The 16,995-nt window shown below is 43.8% G+C and overlaps 2 non-coding genes across 2 annotated transcripts; both read left to right on the forward strand.

Annotated features, from left to right (window-relative positions):
• Positions 1–256: 256 nt before the first annotated feature.
• Positions 257–447, forward strand: LOC142679422 (U2 spliceosomal RNA). Its single transcript, XR_012852677.1, has one exon. It is a non-coding gene; the product is annotated as a U2 spliceosomal RNA (small nuclear RNA).
• Positions 448–1,580: 1,133 nt separating this feature from the next.
• On the forward strand, positions 1,581–1,771 carry LOC142679423 (U2 spliceosomal RNA). Its single transcript, XR_012852678.1, has one exon. It is a non-coding gene; the product is annotated as a U2 spliceosomal RNA (small nuclear RNA).
• The last annotated feature ends 15,224 nt before the right edge of the window (positions 1,772–16,995 follow it).

The raw sequence follows: 16,995 nt of genomic DNA on the forward strand, positions 1-16,995 counted from the left end.
CAGGCAGTGTTGGTCAGTGCTGCTCAGCAGGCAGCACTGGACTGGATTAAAGCTGATACAAGGTGTGAAAGGAGAAGGGGTGGCAGTGGGCATGCACTTACTGCTGCTGCTGCTGCTGCTGCTGCTGCTGCCAGTGTTTGCACGGCAGGAGGGCATTTGGGCGTTGCCAGGAAGGCGTTTTTATGTCGATTCCTCCTCTTTCAGCACTGCATTGTGGTGCAAGCAAAAGAAGCAAAACGCGCGGCACGTTCGGGTTATCGCTTCTCGGCCTTTTGGCTAAGATCAAGTGTAGTATCTGTTCTTATCAGTTTAATATCTGATACGTCCCCTATCTGGGGACCATATATTAAATGGATTTTTAGAACAGGGAGATGGAAATAGAGCTTGCTCTGTCCACTCCACGCATTGACCTGGTATTGCAGTATTTCCAGGACCGGTGCACCCTTTCCTTATGTGTTTACTAAAATCAGATTCCAAAAGTGCTTTTTGTGTTTGCCATTGTTTTTGTCTTTCGGATGGGATCTCCCCTTTTAATCCCATTATTTCAACACCTGTTGGACAATGCATTTGTACAGTCATGTGTGATAATGAGCTAATTTATTAAATGCAATTAATTAATACATTGCCACCTCTTGTTTTGTGTCGTCTGTGTTTCTGTGTTTCCGGCATTTCACATTGGAACAGCTCATTCACCTTCCTTGTCTTCTCTCCGCCCTCCCTCCTAGGTAGGTTAAAGAGCTGCACCTGAGCCAGCCACTGATTGATGCAGCACCATAGTCAAATAGTGGAGTGGAGTAGGGGAACAGCAAACAGCCATTAAAGCAGCCAGCCCGCCCGCCCGCCCGTCACAATGGACCTACCTGTGTACACTAGATGGATGTGATGGAATGTACTGTGGTCCCTACATTTCAAGAAGAAGTAAGAATTGCAGTTGCAACAAACCCTTGCTTGCCTACAAAGAGAGCAGCAATTTGGATTTGTTACTATGTTACCTGGAAGAATAACAAACTGTGCAAGGATGGAGGTTGTAGGAGCAAGGAGAACAAGTTGTCTGTAAAGTTGGTGGATGCCTATTTTCCATTTTGCAGTCCCTTGTCTCCCTCTTGTGGCCTCCTGGAGGCAACTAGCTGTGCAAAAAAAAGACAGCCTGGGGGCCGGCTGTTGCAGTGTTGCCCTCTCAGGCAACACTGAGTGACTGACTGAGCCGCACCGTCTTATATAAAGTTCAGACAGAACTTTGCACGTGTCATAGTGGAGACCTCAGGAGCCAGAGCCAGCTTTCTGACATCATAATGGGGCCTCAGAGATAAAAGCCTGGGCCCAGGCAGTGTTGGTCAGTGCTGCTCAGCAGGCAGCACTGGACTGGATTAAAGCTGATACAAGGTGTGAAAGGAGAAGGGGTGGCAGTGGGCATGCACTTACTGCTGCTGCTGCTGCTGCTGCTGCTGCTGCTGCCAGTGTTTGCACGGCAGGAGGGCATTTGGGCGTTGCCAGGAAGGCGTTTTTATGTCGATTCCTCCTCTTTCAGCACTGCATTGTGGTGCAAGCAAAAGAAGCAAAACGCGCGGCACGTTCGGGTTATCGCTTCTCGGCCTTTTGGCTAAGATCAAGTGTAGTATCTGTTCTTATCAGTTTAATATCTGATACGTCCCCTATCTGGGGACCATATATTAAATGGATTTTTAGAACAGGGAGATGGAAATAGAGCTTGCTCTGTCCACTCCACGCATTGACCTGGTATTGCAGTATTTCCAGGACCGGTGCACCCTTTCCTTATGTGTTTACTAAAATCAGATTCCAAAAGTGCTTTTTGTGTTTGCCATTGTTTTTGTCTTTCGGATGGGATCTCCCCTTTTAATCCCATTATTTCAACACCTGTTGGACAATGCATTTGTACAGTCATGTGTGATAATGAGCTAATTTATTAAATGCAATTAATTAATACATTGCCACCTCTTGTTTTGTGTCGTCTGTGTTTCCGGCATTTCACATTGGAACAGCTCATTCACCTTCCTTGTCTTCTCTCCGCCCTCCCTCCTAGGTAGGTTAAAGAGCTGCACCTGAGCCAGCCACTGATTGATGCAGCACCATAGTCAAATAGTGGAGTGGAGTAGGGGAACAGCAAACAGCCATTAAAGCAGCCAGCCCGCCCGCCCGCCCGTCACAATGGACCTACCTGTGTACACTAGATGGATGTGATGGAATGTACTGTGGTCCCTACATTTCAAGAAGAAGTAAGAATTGCAGTTGCAACAAACCCTTGCTTGCCTACAAAGAGAGCAGCAATTTGGATTTGTTACTATGTTACCTGGAAGAATAACAAACTGTGCAAGGATGGAGGTTGTAGGAGCAAGGAGAACAAGTTGTCTGTAAAGTTGGTGGATGCCTATTTTCCATTTTGCAGTCCCTTGTCTCCCTCTTGTGGCCTCCTGGTGGCAACTAGCTGTGCAAAAAAAAGACAGCCTGGGGGCCGGCTGTTGCAGTATTGCCCTCTCAGGCAACACTGAGTGACTGACTGAGCCGCACCGTCTTATATAAAGTTCAGACGGAACTTTGCACGTGTCATAGTGGAGACCTCAGGAGCCAGAGCCAGCTTTCTGACATCATAATGGGGCTGTAATATGACTTTAAGGACAATAATTACTGACACCGGGATTATATTCGTTTTGTCTTTACTGAACATGCAGAAAATATGACAACAGTCAAAAACTTGAGCTCTAGGCAAAATATAACTGGTGCTCGGTAAACAATACAGTCTCTGCTTTTATCCGGCACTTAAATATAACACAGTCTCTTATAATCCGTAATGATTAAAATATGTTCTCTTTATCCGGTGCCTTAGGATAATAAAGTCTCTTAGCTTCCAGGTTTAGTGTAATGTGATCTTTGAGGTCCGGCAATGTAATACAATGCACTCTCTGATGATCCGGCAGTTAATCGCTCTATGCTACCTTATGCTCAAAATGGCGTCTTCAGCTTCTTGCTCTAAACACTCTCTTCTTAACTCAGCCGGATCTCCTTAACTTGGAACTCCAGTAAATGCGTGTCTGATACTTCACATTACTTATGCTCTGCTGCTGGCCAGAATGCTCTTTATCTTTTACAGTTATCTGAGTCTCATTGTCTTCCTTACTTGCTACAGCTCTCTCCGTCCAGTCTCTGTCTCTTCCTGTCCAGCGCTTCTCCGACCTCTCTCCAGACACTTCCTCACTAGACCTCTCTTGTATATCACTCCACACACTAAACACTGTCGATGTACCAACCTCACAGCGCCCTCTAGTGGCCGGCCACAACCTCCCATTTCTCAATGCCATACAATCCTTTTGCTGGGTTACATCTTTTCCCCCAGGTTTATCAGTTGCCGTCCCGGCAACTTGCTGTGGCGTCACAAATCCTTCAAACCTAGAAGGAAGTCTTCCAAAATTGGATCGCTGAGAATGACGTACCTGTGACAACTCTTCTTCCACAGGAGTAACATTCTCTTCTTGTACTTCACTGGTACTTTCTTGTCTCTCTGGTACTTGAACCGGCGGACTCCACCAACCTTCATCTATGGGAACGGGTGTTGCAACAGGAGGATCTCCAGTGTTTGCTTCTGGTTCACGACTTATAAATGTGCAGGGTCTCAGCATATTTCTGTGTACGGTTTTCAAAGGGCCACTACTACCCTCCGGCTTGATCACAAATACAGGAATATATGGATTGGGCTGACGCACCACCTCATACGCCAAGGTTTCCCACTTCCATTGCAGCTTTCCTGCTCTTCTTGCACCCTGGTTTCGCACGATTACTCTATCACCCACTTGCAAAGGTAGTTCCTTCAATTTCTGATTTACTGTAAGATCATGAGGCCCCAGTCTCTGCGCCACTAAATTATACATTTCTTGTACCTTGCGTCGATGACCCCACATCCAGGTCTGCGGAATCCACTCTTCTTGTTCTTCCGGGATAGGCATCATTAAATTTAGGGGACATCGTCCATTTCTTCCGAACATTAACAGAAAAGGAGAATATCCAGTAGTGGCATGTACAGTGTTATTATAGATCCAGATTAATTCTGCAATGTAGTCAGGCCATCTCTCTTTTTTTTGTTTCTCCAGTGTTCGCAACAACTGCAATATGGTCCGATTCATCCTTTCACAGGCCCCGTTCCCTTGAGGGTGATACGGGGTCGTGCGGGTCTTTTTAATCTGGTACAATCTGCATAATTCTTCTATTACTCGCCCCTCAAAACAAGCTCCTTGATCAGAGTGAAGCTGTGAAGGACATCCATAGGGTAAGATGAAATGAGTCCACAATCCCTGTGCCGCAGATTCAGCCGTTTGATCTCTGGTAGGTACGGCCACTGTGAATTTGGTGAAGTGGTCTATCACAACCAATAAATATCTGTACCCTTGTAAAGACTCATCTACTGTCAAATAGTCCATCATGACCAACTGTAATGGATAATGCGTCTGTATATGCCCCACCGGAGCTTGTTGTTCAGCCGCTCTGGCCAGGGTGCAATTTCTACAGTTCTGACACACTTTCTGTGCCACTGCAAACAGCAAAGGATGATAGTAGAATTGTTGCAACCAACGGAAAGTCTTTTCAGGACCGTAATGCCCCTTTTTCTCATGCATCCACTTAACCGTACTTTCTAACTCTCGCTCCGGCAACACAGCTTGCCAGACGGGTCCTTCCATGGTCGGTAGGAATACTCGGCGGTACAATATCCCTTGTTTTACTGCCAATCTATCTCGTTGGCGATATATTCTCTGTCCCACTCCAGACAATCGCAATCGCTCTCGTTGATTGGGTCGGTATCTCTCTAGCACCCATCTTCTTACAGTCCGAATTTGAATATCTTGCAACTGCTGTTTCTTCCATTCTTCAGCAGTCCATTGATCGATGGTTTCTCTTATGGGCTCCCCAGTATGCACCGGAGCACTTTGAATATTCTCACCTGGCATCTGATCATGTACTTCATTGGCAAGGAAATTAGGAGTCTCTGTTTCCTCTAACTCCTCTTCAGTCAGTCCTTCAGGCAAATCTACTGGATTACGGGACAGGGCATCTGCATTCCCATTAGCTCGTCCTGGGCGGTACTTCACAGTAAATTTAAATTTGCTAAGTCGTGCTCGCCAACGTTGCTCCATAGCACCCAATTTGGCCGAGTCTAAATGAACCAATGGATTATTGTCAGTCCATAACACACACTCTGCGCCCAGCAAGATATCTGCAAATCGCTCGGTAACCGCCCATACGACTGCCAAAAGTTCCAACCGGAATGAGCTATAGTTGTCCGGATTCTTTTCCCCATCTCTCAGCGTCCGACTGGCATAAGCAATGACACGTTCCCGTCCATTCTGCACTTGAGAAAGAACAGCTCCTAATCCTTTTAAACTTCCATCGGTACACAAAACAAATGGTAGAGAGTAATCTGCATACGCCAAGACAGGAGCACCAGTTAGTCGTCTTTTTAACTCTTGGAAGGCTTGTTCAGCCTCTATTCCCCAAGTGATACTTCTCTTATGATCGACTCCCGGTTTGGTTCCATTCAGTAACACATATAGGGGAGCAGCCACCTTAGCAAAATTCTGTATGAACCGTCTGTAATATCCAATCAGTCCTAGGAAACTTCTAATCTCTGTTACTGTCTTTGGTACCGGCCATTGTTGCACGGCTCGTACTTTGGCATCCATTGGTTGTACACCGTCTCTAGTAACCACGTGTCCCAGGTACTCAATTCTTTCTTTAAACAAGTGACATTTGCCCGGTTTTAGTTTTAGACCATGTTCTTCGATACGCGTAAGTACCACTTTCAATCTTTCCAAATGTTCTGTGAAAGTGGCTGAGAAGATAATGATGTCATCTAGGTAGATGAGCAAACATTCAAAGTTTAAATCTCCCAAACAAACTTCCATCAAGCGCTGAAATGTAGCTGGTGCATTGGTTAGACCGAACGGCATCCTCAAAAATTCGTATAACCCCATAGGGGTGATGAATGCAGTTTTTTCTCGATCTTCTTCTGCAACTGGTACTTGCCAGTACCCACTGGCCAAATCCAGGGTAGAGAAGTATTTGGCCTTACCCAAAGCCAGCAAAGAGTCTTCTATTCGTGGTAAAGGGTATGCATCTCTGACGGTGCAGGCATTCAATCGCCGGTAATCTACACAGAACCGCAAGCTTCCATCTTTCTTCTTTACTAATACTATGGGAGAAGCCCATGGACTTTTACTGGGTCGGATAACATGACTGTCTAGCATGCGTTTTAGCAACACTTTGGCTTCTTGATAAAAAGCGGGCGGAATGGTACGGTATCGTTCTCGTACCGGGTGAGCATTTCCCGTATGTATTTCATGTTCTAAAGTTGTTGTCAACCCAAAGTCTGCTTCATTCTTGGAAAAAGCCTTGGAGTGCTCTCCTAACACTCCCGCCACTTCATCTATTTGTCTGGTGGTCAAATCCGTTCCTTCTAAAGGTATTTGCTCCAGTAATCGCCTCCCAATGGTGTCATTAGCTTGAGTGGTGGCTCGACACACTGTAACCACAGCTACACTTTCACAAGGATAACTCACTTGCCAATCTGAACGGCTTTCCACTTGTTCCTCCCTCACCGGAAACACTTCAGCTACTAGTTCCCGGGGAAATAAGGTTACATTTTGTTTCGTGATATTAACCACTCGTAATAATACTTGTCCAGCCTGTACCTTGCATATCGACCGGGCCACGGCTACTCCTTCTTTCTGCAGAGCTGATTCAATTAACACAGTGGTGCCCTTTAACACTTTATTAGTACCCACTGGCAAGGGTAACAACATTTCATGGCCTGCTGGTACTTGTATACTTCGAGAGGCTGGTATCTTAACCAGTCCTACCCTTCCAGGCCAATTTAACAGTTCTCCATTAATGCGACAATGTTTTAAAGTGCGCTGTAAAGCCATTTGAGAAGGTCGTTGAGTGGGTATTTGTTTCCAGTATTTTGGGCCCAGCTCTTGTGACATTACTCCATCTAAGTCCCGCAATATATTCATTCCTAGAATCACGGGAATTTCAGAGTCCATAGCTTTTTCTACTATGATAACCCCCTTTTTGTTCAAATCACGATTCCATATTGAAATGTCCATTTGTATAACTCCCAGGATAGGGATAGGTAAACTATTAGCTGCCTTGCGTCTTATCCAAGTGTCACTCTTCTCACATAACAAGGAAGGGAAATAAGTTTCAAACACAACTTTATCCATAGTGGTCACTTGAGATCCAGTATCGATTGAACATGACAACTCAACGCCATTGAATTTTGCTACGACGACGGGACATTCCCCCACTATATCTGTAGCATCTAACGCAGGGCATGTATCCGTGGACTCCCCTGTAGTTTGCCCCTCAACTACAGGTCGTTCTAGTTTAAATTCCTGCGATTGCTCTGATAGTGAGAACGCATGCAATTTCTAGCAATGTGTCCTGCTCGGCCACAATTATAGCAGATGGTAGGGTCTGGAGCATTCCTACCTTGCTTCCTCCTATCTGCAAACGACTGTCTCTCTTGTGAGTATCGAACTGGAGTTCCAGGGTCAGGCTTATTAGTAATAGCGGCTTTCAACTCTCTCATGGCACCTTCCAATGACTCCATCCTTGCCTCCATGTCGGGGTTCTTCTTGGTTACAATTTCTGCTTGCCTGACCACCGTATCAGTGCTGGCCGATTCCTCTTTTTCCAATGCGATAGCTTCCGTCAATAATTGATGAATCGTCATATCTGGTTCTTTCTTTAACTTTTCCTTCAGAGTTCTCCTTAACGGTGGATTCTTGAGACCTATTACAAACTGATCCCGCAATACTACGTGTACATTGGTAAAGGACCCGGCTGATTGTTCTTCTTTACGTTGCAACATTGCCATTATTTCCTGTAATCCATTTGCAAACTGCGCCAGTGTCTCTTCTTCTTTCTGCTGGCGGGCAAAGAATCGCTTCCTTATCATGCCCTCAGAGGACGTATCCCCATACACATCATCTAATAGCTGCCGAATTTGTTCGAAGGTTTGTCGGTGTCGTGCTGGCTGTAACAAAACGGTTTTCCTAGCTTCTCCTTCTAAGGTACTTAGCGCCAATTCTACTTTTAAATGTGGAGCGACATTACAGAGCCGTGCCGCTCCTTCCAGCCGTTCACTCCAATCTTCCAACAATAGATCAGATCCATTAAACTTTGGCAAATGATTTAAGAGGGCTCCCACCGGTATCATTGGATGGGTCACACTGGATGATAATGTTGTCTCGTCCATTGTATCTGCATCCATCCTGCCGACTACGCCAAGTTGTAATATGACTTTAAGGACAATAATTACTGACACCGGGATTATATTCGTTTTGTCTTTACTGAACATGCAGAAAATATGACAACAGTCAAAAACTTGAGCTCTAGGCAAAATATAACTGGTGCTCGGTAAACAATACAGTCTCTGCTTTTATCCGGCACTTCAATATAACACAGTCTCTTATAATCCGTAATGATTAAAATATGTTCTCTTTATCCGGTGCCTTAGGATAATAAAGTCTCTTAGCTTCCAGGTTTAGTGTAATGTGATCTTTGAGGTCCGGCAATGTAATACAATGCACTCTCTGATGATCCGGCAGTTAATCGCTCTATGCTACCTTATGCTCAAAATGGCGTCTTCAGCTTCTTGCTCTAAACACTCTCTTCTTAACTCAGCCGGATCTCCTTAACTTGGAACTCCAGTAAATGCGTGTCTGATACTTCACATTACTTATGCTCTGCTGCTGGCCAGAATGCTATTTATCTTTTACAGTTATCTGAGTCTCATTGTCTTCCTTACTTGCTACAGCTCTCTCCGTCCAGTCTCTGTCTCTTCCTGTCCAGCGCTTCTCCGACCTCTCTCCAGACACTTCCTCACTAGACCTCTCTTGTATATCACTCCACACACTAAACACTGTCGATGTACCAACCTCACAGCGCCCTCTAGTGGCCGGCCACAACCTCCCATTTCTCAATGCCATACAATCCTTTTGCTGGGTTACAGGGCCTCAGAGATAAAAGCCTGGGCCCAGGCAGTGTTGGTCAGTGCTGCTCAGCAGGCAGCACTGGACTGGACTAAAGCTGATACAAGGTGTGAAAGGAGAAGGGGTGGCAGTGGGCATGCACTTACTGCTGCTGCTGCTGCTGCTGCTGCCAGTGTTTGCACGGCAGGAGGACATTTGGGCGTTGCCAGGAAGGCGTTTTTATGTCGATTCCTCCTCTTTCAGCACTGCATTGTGGTGCAAGCAAAAGAAGCAAATCCTGTCTTGCTTCCTCTCCGGCCTTTATTCACCTCCCGCGTAGCTGTCAGTGTGTGTGAGCCTGCAGGGCCCCATGGAATTGCCTAGGAGTAGGCTGAATCGCTGCAAGGGGTGAACAGCAGTATTGGGCAGGCTCGGTCAACGCGCGGCACGTTCGGGTTATCGCTTCTCGGCCTTTTGGCTTCGATCTGTAGTGGGTTGAAGTCAGAGGGCAAGGTGCACTGGTGGAAACCTACCTGCTCGGCCTTTTCGGTTTTCGGACCGAACTGCTGCTATTGAGGGGTGGCTGAAAGCTGGTGTGCCTTTTTCTTTGGAGGATCTGGAACCTATTCGTGGAGGGATTCTTTCGCTGGACGTGTGGATTTCGTGTTTTCCATTGGAATCAGGAGGCGATCGAGCTCTTTTCAAGGGCTTTTTTTCGTGCTGTGGAGGAAGAAGAAATTCGTTGGAATATGGCTTATGGAAGGAGAACACCAGGAGAATGGCGAGGATTTCAGGATAATCGGCCTGACTTCTTTGATGATAAGTATGGCTTAAAGGATACTATTCGGTTCTTCGTGTCCCCAGAAGTCCGACAAGAAAAAAATCTAAGGTACCTTTATGACAAAATACTAATACCGGTTATGGAATTGGAGAAGAAGAACTTCTTTTGTATACAAACCTTCTTCTCTAGGGGAATTTATGATGTGACTTTGGAAACAAATGCATTATGCGAAAAGGCATACACCCTTTATGAAGCTAATAAGGGGCGAGATGTTTTTAAGGGGATAAAAATTGCCCCATTGTTTCAATTTCAGGCAAAATTGTTAACCATACAAATGTATAGTCCATTTATAACGGACCAAGAGGTGGAATCATACCTCTGGAATTTTTGTGAAAAACTCTCCCTAAAGCAACATGGGATGACGGATTTCGGAGTGTGGAATGGAAAGCGAGTATATTATGCTACGTTTAAAAAAGATCCACAGGAAGAAGGAGGAGTCTGTAGGCCCCCGCCTGTGGTGTTTATAAATCGTAGTAGAGGATATTTATTTTTTTCAGGGATGCCTCCCTATTGCAGAAGTTGCAAGAAATACGGCCACAGTGATGATAACTGTAAACGCTGTATGGACTGCCCGATGAGTATTCATCAAGAGGCAGATTGTCCAAAACGTATGGAAGAAATACCTGAACCACAGCAAGTTGAAGAGGTAATGGAGGAGGTTCAGGAGGAGGTTCAGGAGGAGGAAAGAGAGTCTACGGAGAAAGAGAGGAAGGAGAAGGAGAGAAAGGAGAAGAGACGAGAGGGAAAAGAAAAGAGGCAAGAGAAAAAAGAAATTAGGAAGGAAAAAGAGGAAAAGAAAAAAGTAAAAGAAAAAGTGGAAAAAATACCTGAAGTAGTGGTAACCCAGGGATCTGAAGCTGGGGGATCTGGACAAACAGAAGGTATCACTGTAGTGAGGGAAACCCCTTCAGATAGTCCTGTGGAAGAGGAGGGCCTTACTGAAGAGGTAATGGAAACGACATTAGGTAATTTGAAAAGATGTTTAGATGATGAAGCAGAGGCGAAACGTGGAAATATTAGTGGTGAAAAAAGAAGAGTGATAGAAATTTTGGAAGTCGTGTCACCCTTAAGCTCTGTTAGTTCGGAGGCTTTGAGGATAAACGAGTATCCTTCTACCACTGATGAGGGCGGGGGAGATAGCCCTGGAATTGTCATTAAAAGATGATCAGTATAGCTTCCCTGAATGTTCAGGGGTTAAAAAATTCAAAAAAGAGAGTTGCTTTATATGACTTTTTTAATAATGAAGCTTATGATTTCATTTTTTTACAAGAATGTAATATAGAGAAAAGTATGTGTTATGAGTTCTATAAAAAATATTGGAAAGGAAAAGCCTTTTTTTTCAGGAGGTAATGAGCAAAAGAGCGATGGAGTAGGTTTTTTATGTAGTAAGGAGTGGAAAGTGGAGAAAATTCAAGAGATTTATCCGGGGAGGATAATGATGATAGAAGTGAAGAAGACTAATAAAAAAATCAAATGTTTCTGTGTGTATGGATACACAGAGAAGAGTAAGAGAATCCAGCTCTTTGAAATTCTGCAGTTGTTCCTTACAGGTTCGGACCCTATTATAATTGGAGGAGACTTTAACTGCCATCTGGAAAATAAGAAAGATGGTTCAGTATCATGCCTAAAAGGAATTCTCTCATCAAGTAATTTAAAAGATATGTGGGAAATATGTGGCAAAAAGAAAGAAGATGAATTTACATGGAGTAGGAAAAACTCTAGGTCTAGAATAGACTATTTTTTTGTATCAGAGCATTTTAAAGGGTTATCTTTTAAAACTGATTTTAACTGTTTTTCCGATCATAGATTGATCAAATGTACGTTAGAATGTGAGAGAATGGAAAGCAAAAAATCTTCACATTGGAAATTGAATACAAAACTATTAGAAGATGAGAACGTAAAATCGGAATTTGGTTCATTCTATAAAAAGTTGCAGTGTAGGAAAAGCAGTTTTAAGGATGTTTTTGAATGGTGGGAGTTCGCAAAATCTCAGATCAAAACATTTTTCATTCGTATTAGTAAAAGAAAGGCGAGAGAGAGAGTGGAATTATATGAATCTCTAAATACGAAACTCCAGTGTTTTTATGTCTTGAAAAAGAGTGGTGTAATGATGGATGATGAGATTGAAGGCATTAAAAGCCAAATTAATAGAAGTTTGTATGAAAAAGGAAGGGAAATCATATTTAATTCGAGAGTAAAAATTTTGGAATGTGATGAAAAATGCTCAAAGTTCTTCTTTAAAAAAATCATCAATAAGAGAGATTATATTGACAAGTTGGAGGGAGAGGTGGTTTTGGAAGGTAAATTGAAAAAGGCACATGAGTTTTATGATAACTTATTTTCTGAAAAAAAGAGTGATGGTTCTTTAAGGGACCACTTTATCAATCAACTAGATAAAAATTTTAATAAAGAAGAAATAGGTCTTTTATCTGAAGATTTTACTGAAAATGAAATTTATAATACTGTTAATAGCTTTTCAAATGGGAAAACACCTGGTTTGGATGGTTTACCGATAGAGTTCTATAGGGTCTTTTGGAAGTTGGTGGGTGTGGATTTTTGTGATATCATTTTTAGGGTGCTATCCTCTTTTAAAATGCCAATATCATGGTCTGAAGGGTTAATTGTTTTACTTTTTAAGAAAGGGGATAAAGAAATGATAAAGAATTGGAGGCCTATAACGTTACTAAACATGGATTATAAAATTTATGCAAAATTATTTGCTAATCGTTTGAAAAAAGTAATTTCATCGGTAATTGAGGAGGATCAGACATGTGCTGTGCCAGGGAGAAAAATTACAGATTCATTACTCTTGATTAGAGATGTATTATGGGATTTTAAAGATCGTGATCAGGATTTGGCATTGATCTCATTAGATTTCGAAAAAGCATATGATAGAATTTCCCATTTGTTTTTATTTCAGGTTTTAAAAAAGCTTGGTTGTCCTGATATGTTTATTAAGTGTATTAAGAGTTTATATTCTAGTTGTTTCAGTAAAATTTCAGTGAATGGCTTTTTATCGGAAAAGGTTAAAATGAATTGTGGAGTGAAGCAAGGGTGTCCTTTGTCGCCAATACTCTTTATTTGTGCCGTGGAACCACTTTTATGTGCAATAAGAAGGGATAAAGTTATTGATGGTGTTTTTATACCAGGGAATAAAAATGAGCGAGTTAAAATTGTGGCATATATGGATGACATTACGGTTTTAGTTAGAAGTTTGAGAGGGTTTAATAGGGTATTACGAGTAGTTGAATGGTTTAATGGTGCATCTGGTTTTAAAATAAACTGGGAAAAATCAGGGGTTTTATTGATAGGGAATCTTAAGTTGGAAAGGGAATGTAAATTATTAAGTGTAGTAGATATGAAAATTCTAGGTATTCATTTCTCACAAAACTGTGGAAGTATAAAAAATTGGGAATCTCTCTTGGAAAGGGTTAAAAAGAAGGTGGATTTTTGGAAACTAAGGTGCCTATCAATGGAAGGGAAAATCTTAGTGATTAAACAAGTTCTATTGCCTCTGATTTTATATGTATCTGCTGTTTTTATGCCCTCAAACATTATGATGAAAAGAATTATTAAGGTATGTTTTAATTTCTTTTGGGGTTCAAAAATGGAGAGAGTAAGGAGAGTAGAGTTATATAAATCGAAAGGAAATGGTGGTAAGGGTTTCCCTGATCTTAGACAGTTTTTATTTTGTAAGTATTTATCACAGTGTATTAGTATCCTATGTGGACCTGAATCAAAGTTGAGAGCCTTTGTAATATATAATTTTGGTTTTTTCATAAGGAAGTATAAATGGATCAATATAGATCTAAAGAGACCATATAGGTGGTTGCCTCCAGAGTACTATTTAATCTTAGAGAAAATTATAAGAGAGTTCAATCTGGCAGAAGAAGGAAAAGAGGTTCTTATTAATCATAAAAAAATATTAAAAGTCTTAGAGGGTAGAACCATTTGCAGCCCGATTGAACGGTTTACTCCCCAGGTAGTTAAAAACATTTGGAAATGTGTTAACCATCTTTGTTTGTCTAATGATCACAAAGATCTATTATGGTGTATGATAAAGGATTGTTTACCAACAAAGGATTTCCAATATAAAAGACGACTGAATCGGAATAGCCAATGTCCTAGAAGTGGTTGTATTGATGATGAAACCACAATGCATGTTTTCTGGAATTGTGATTTTGCACAAAAAGTGTGGAAAAAGATAAGTAAGTTGGTGAGCATGGTGAGTAAAGTTAACTATTTTAATTTTAACTTGATATTTTATGGAATTGGAATCGGGGAAAATGAGTTTCAAATAGTTTGGCTGATCTTAGCATCAGTTAAAATGGCGCTATGGAGGTCCAGGAATATTTTACTATTTAAAAGGGATGCTTTAACTGTTGATGATTGCATACGTCTAAGCCTAAATTATTTATTTATCTATTTTTGGAAAGAAAAGAAAGAACTAGGAATAGAGAAAGCAGAAGAAAAATGGAAGCAAAAGAAATGGAATTCTGTAATGGGAGTGTAGAATAGATATTTAGGGGGAAATAATGTATAAATATACTTACCTTTTACGATGATGATGTGAGTCTTGAGATCTGTGAAGAGAAAAAGATGGTGATTTTAAGTTTTGAGACTTGTGATCTGAGTAAAAAAAAAAAAAAAAAAAAAAAAAAAAAAAATTCTGCATCTGGTTTTGTTGGGAGGTGTCCGGGGTACCCTGCTCCTTGGCCTTGGGGGATCGTCTCTTTTCACAGAGAGACTTCACCCCCTTGCTGCTATTTGGGGAGTGGGCTTAGCCCCCGGACAACGAGTTGCGATCGCGCCTTACCCAAGAGGTCAACCGGCCTTGAGGCGTTTTTCTAAGAGCGTTCCGAGGGCGTTTATCGGGCTTCGTAGGTGTCTGGGGTACCCTAATCCTTGGCCTTGGGGGAGGGTTCCACTTAATTGTGGAATCTGAGCCCTTGCTGCTATAAGGGACAGGCTTAGCCCCCAGGCACTGAAAATGCCATTTACATTTGGATTTGCATCCGGGGACACCCGGTTGCGCCAGTCCGTCCGCATCGAGGTGGAAGAAGGCCATCGCCAGCGGAAGAACCTTCGCTTCATTGTGGAGGTGATTCTGCTGGACTTCCTGGGGCTCAAGCGGGCGGACATCCTGTGTCTCAACGACCAGGAAAGCCGCGGTCGGTACACCGTATCCTTTACGGCCGCGGCATGTTGCGACAACATGCACAAAAGATTGTCTGATGCGGACCAGAGTGAGGAGCGGCTAAATGGACTGAACTTTTTATTCCTCTACGGGGAGGAAGAAGTCCCGCTCGTGATGTGCATGTTCAGTCCATTTGTCTCAGAGCGTGACATTGAAACCTTCCTCAGTCGTTACTGCAGGGAGGTCCGCTTCTCACATAAAATCTTGAACACCCAGAGCTTCTGGAATGGCAAAAGGAAATATTGGGTGAAGTTCCGCCAGGATCCCAATGGCATTGGAGGCTTACATCACCCACCCCAGAACTTTGCCATTGGGAAGAATCGAGGATTCCTATTTTACCCCCAGATGCCAATAGCCTGCCGGAACTGCTTGAGATATGGCCACACCAGAGAACATTGTGACCGGCCCCATGTGGTGCAGTGTAACAGGTGTGGCCAGGTTGGACACGTAGCGGCAAAATGCAGTTCCGAGGTGTTGTGCAATCTGTGCGGCATGACTGGGCATGCTTTTAAAGATTGCCCCCGCAGAGCGAAATCTGGGCCACCCAGACCAGGGCCAGAGCGGCAGTTTGCAACATGTGCAGACGCCGCTGGTAATGCCCCAAAACGAGCATTGACGACTGAGGGGTCCAGGCCAAAGTCCTTCACAGCTCCATCGGGGGGCCCACCGATGTCAGCCTCGAGGGACGGCCATAGGGATTCCACCGGGTCCAGGCAGAGCAGGAGGAATTCTGACTCTGCTGGACATAAGTTGACCGGCACCTCTGCAAACAGGTCCTCTGCTCCGCCTGCAGTGGACCCTGTTGAGGCAGTGGTTAGCGACAGGCGTCGTGGCTCCGTAGGTTCTGCAGTAGGACCTGACGCCTGTCCCAAGAGTGTGGGCATGGAGCGGAGACACTCTGTGTCAGACGAGGGCTCCATTAAGAAAACCCTAAAATATGCTGGATTGGAGCCTCGTTTTGACCATTACCGGTCAACGGGGGGGTCGGAGCAAAGTTCCTCCACTGCGGTTGTGGAGGGGCTTGCGATGAAGGCTCCCCGTAAGCAGGCAAAGGTTGCCAAGAGTGATGGGACCTCACTGGCCCCTGTGCAGCTGCCCAGTAAGGACATCAGCGATATCTTCAGCCAGGGGCCAGAGATGGGTGAGAGCGACTTCGAGGAGATGGATAGGAGCCATTCTGCAAAGAGACAGCGAGAGGAAGAGGAGTCCGGAGTTCGGAGGAAAGCTGCCTATCGGAGTTCGGATGAGAGCAGTGTGGGGGTTGGAGCCGCCCACGTATCTGGCTCTGACCCTACCAACATCCAAGATTTATTGACCCCTCAAAAAGGGGGTCCAGACTCGCAGCTGATCTCCGAGTACGACTCTTCTGGTTCGGACTCTGACCTCAACTAAGACTATGTTGGTTCCTATCAAAGTCGCCTCACTAAATGTGAGGTCCCTAAAGAGCCCTGTCCGCAGGACTGCTTTATTTTCATTTTTAGAGACTGTGGACTTTGACCTTTGCCTGCTTCAAGAATGTGGAATCCCTAATGACTTGGAATATCAAGATTTAAAGATGGACTGGAAACTAGGCCCCTCAGTCTGGTCTGGTGGAAATGACTGTCGCTCTGCGGGGGTTGGATTGCTCTGCCGAGGTCGTTTTATCTCCATCCAAACAGTGACTGAAATCATGCCCGGCAGAGCTATTTTAATACATTTGCTTTTTAATGGAATTTTAATTCGTGTTTTAAACGTTTATGCCCCTCCTACCAAACAGGAGAGGGCAGAACTATTAGAGATTTTACCATTGTTTTGTGTTGGGTCTACCCCCCTGCTGGTGGGTGGTGATTTTAACTGTGTACGAGATGGAGAACACCGGCAGGGTGGGGATTTTAATCGAAAAATTGACCGTACTTCTTACCTGCTCAAGAATTTTATTGGTGATTTTAAATTGAAAGATTGCTGGAGGGAACTCTTGCCTGCGGACCCAGGCCCCACCT

Source organism: Rhinoderma darwinii (genome assembly GCF_050947455.1).
Source record: "Rhinoderma darwinii isolate aRhiDar2 chromosome 2 unlocalized genomic scaffold, aRhiDar2.hap1 SUPER_2_unloc_55, whole genome shotgun sequence".
NCBI lineage: Eukaryota > Metazoa > Chordata > Amphibia > Anura > Rhinodermatidae > Rhinoderma > Rhinoderma darwinii.